A 3,233-nucleotide genomic window follows, 5' to 3' on the forward strand; every position below is an offset into this window, starting at 1 on the left:
ATACCACACACACACCACACACACCACACACACACACCACACACCACACACCACACACATCACATACATACCACACACACACCACACACATCACATACATACCACACACACACACACACCACACACCACACACACACACACCACACACCACACACACACACCACACACACACACACCACACACCACACACATCACACACCACACACACACACACCACACACACACACCACACACACCACACACACCACACACCACACACATCACATACATACCACACACACACACATCACATACACTACAGACACCACACACACACCACAGAGACACACACATCACATACACACATCACATACACACACCACATAAACACACACATACACCACACACAGATATCACATACACACACACCAAATACATATCACACACACACACCACAGACACCACACATACACCACACACATACCACATACACACACACCAAATACACACTACACACACCACATATACATACCACAAACACACACACCAAATACACACCACACACGCACACCACATATACATACCACATACACACACACACACACACACACACCACAGACACCACAGACACCATACACATACTACATATATCCACTACACACACCACAGACACACACACACACACACACACACACACACTTCGCAGATCTTAGCACTGAAAGAAAGCAATGAATAAAGATTGAAATTAAAATCAAAACCTATGTAAAACCTAAACTCTTTTCTTAGGGCATCTGAGGTGTACATTCTACAATTTTCTACTTTGTCCTGTCAAGAATATTACCCCAGGCCCCCTTTCTATATCGCTCCAAATCTCACAAAACAACTCTTTTTTTTTTTCATATATATTTATTTTCAGAGTGAAAGTCATCTTGCACATATCATCCTAAGTGCTTTTAAAGCTTAGGTTCTGAACACTTTCCTACCGTTTTAGACACTAAGTATCAACTGCTTTGCTCTGTAGTGGCTCATTAAGTGATCCAAAGGCTGAGAGGATCCCAAACTTCTCCAGAGTCCTAGTTGTTGTGTAAGGCAATTGCTGCAGGGAGCTTTGAGAATGGTTTCCAGAATTTTCCTCCTAAGTTCCATGTAATGATCAATTGCTTTTAGGATCCTGGAATAGCACTTAGCTTACAGACATTGGACCTGTAGCATCGTCTTTCTGCTTCTGGGGAATGACTGGAGTAGTTCATCCTGCTCTCCATGCTTTCTCAGCTTGAGTTGGAGAGGGTAATAAAGCAATTTCTAGAAAGATTTTGCATCACAGTTGACCAGTGTTCTAGAGACTGGAGCCTATGTTTGCAGCTCGACTTCTTCCAATCCACAGAACAGCTGTCTGCCACCAAGAATCATCTGACCTCACATACCAATGGTACCAAAGTTGAGAAACCGTGCTTTGGATGAACATGGCTCACAAAGTTGGATGTCCAGGCCAGCATCTTTGTATCCTGTAACTTTCATGTCCAGTGTTAAATGGCCAGGGTCTCTAAAACAATGGGGAAGCCATGTGAACCCACCTGGAAGCTTGGAGACCATACCACAGAATTCAGCTCCTAAGACAGGAGTGGAGAGAGGAGCAGGAGGGAGCTGAGCCACTTTCCGAGGGAAATGGAACTGACAGGGAAGGTTGAGATTGACTGCCTGACTCACCTCTGGCTAACCTGTGGCAGCCCACCATGATTAACCATGATTGCCCTGTCTAGCCTAGTCTGCAGCCCCCTAAGAGATGAATTGTGAAGGTGTGAGTGGGGCAGATTGACGTGCTGAGCTGTCACCGGGGAAGTCTGACACGGGAGAAGCAGCAGCATAGGGGCCAGAACTCCAGCTGGTTTTAGATCATGTGATTTTTTGTTATTGTGGTTTTTTTTCATCCAATCTCTGTACTCTCCAGGTTTGTAGTCCCTCTGTGAAGTGAAGCTCAGTTTTCTCTTTTGTAGATTGAGAATACTAACTGCCAAGTTTTCATCCCCATACTTGGTCATTCGTCTCTTAGAAGAATGTAGCACCAGTAAAAAAAACCCGAGGACACATCTATCAGCAAAGGAGACTTAGTCTTGGTTAGGAACAGAAATGAGAGATTAACTCAGATCAAGCCCTTGACCAACTGGGGATTAGAGATATGCAGGTATGGTGCAATAAATGAATGAATAAATAAATAAATAAAAAATAAATATGAGGCCAGTAAGGGGCCTCTGGAAATGGCAAGGCTTTTCCAGGAATTTGGGCATGATTTTATGGTTTCTTTTTTTTTAATTATTTTTTTAAGATTTATTTATTTTATGTGTATGAGTACACTAGCTGTACAGATAGCTCGCTCCGGCCCTGCCTCCGGCATAGTATGCTGTAGCTGTCTTCAGATGCACCAGAAGAGGGATGCAGATCTCATTATGGGTGGTTGTGAGCTACCATGTGGTTGCTGGGATCCGAACTCAGGACCTTCGGAAGAGCAGTCAGTGCTCTTACCCGCTGAGCCATCTCGCCAGCCCGATTTTATGGTTTCTTTCCATTGACAACTATCATAGCACTGGAGGTAGGCCACTTAAGAGGCAGATGGGTGATAATGAAGTTGGAGGTTATTTGTCTTCTGCTCTGTCAGCCACTGTAGGTACAGCCAGTCTTGGTAAAGTCATCCGAAGAAGAGATTGAAGGCCTTTCAGAATTTTGTCTTTACAGATAAACAAGCTTACAATCAGGTCGGTAAAGTTGGCAGTACAAAATTAGAGGAGGGTTACACATTGGCTATGGTTAGTGCAAAGATTAGAAGTAGTGTCTATATATCTCCCAGTGGCTCTGGTTCTTAGTGGAATTCGGATGTACAGAATCACTCAGCACAAGGTTAGTATAGTGCCTATTCCTGGTTGTCACCAGAATCGGAAGGCTCACCTGTGATCCTAATCTGGAGGCTGGGAGATACAAGTTTCTGACCTGGATCTCGGCATGGAGATCTTGAGGCAGTGGCTATGAAGCCCAGAAGATTAAGACAGGGAGATCTTTGAGTTCAAGGTCATCTGGAACAAAGCAAGTCCCAGATCCAGGCGTGGTGGCACACGCCTTTAATCTGGGACATACCTTCTGCTGGAGACCTACATAAGGACATTGGAAGGAGGAAGATCCGCACTCTCTTCTTTGCCTGCTTGCCTTGTGGGACTGAGCAACTGCTAGATCCTTGGACTTCCAGTCACAGCTGCTGCTGACCA

The sequence above is a fragment of the Mastomys coucha genome, unplaced genomic scaffold, assembly GCF_008632895.1.
Source record: "Mastomys coucha isolate ucsf_1 unplaced genomic scaffold, UCSF_Mcou_1 pScaffold15, whole genome shotgun sequence".
Taxonomy (NCBI): Eukaryota; Metazoa; Chordata; class Mammalia; order Rodentia; family Muridae; genus Mastomys; species Mastomys coucha.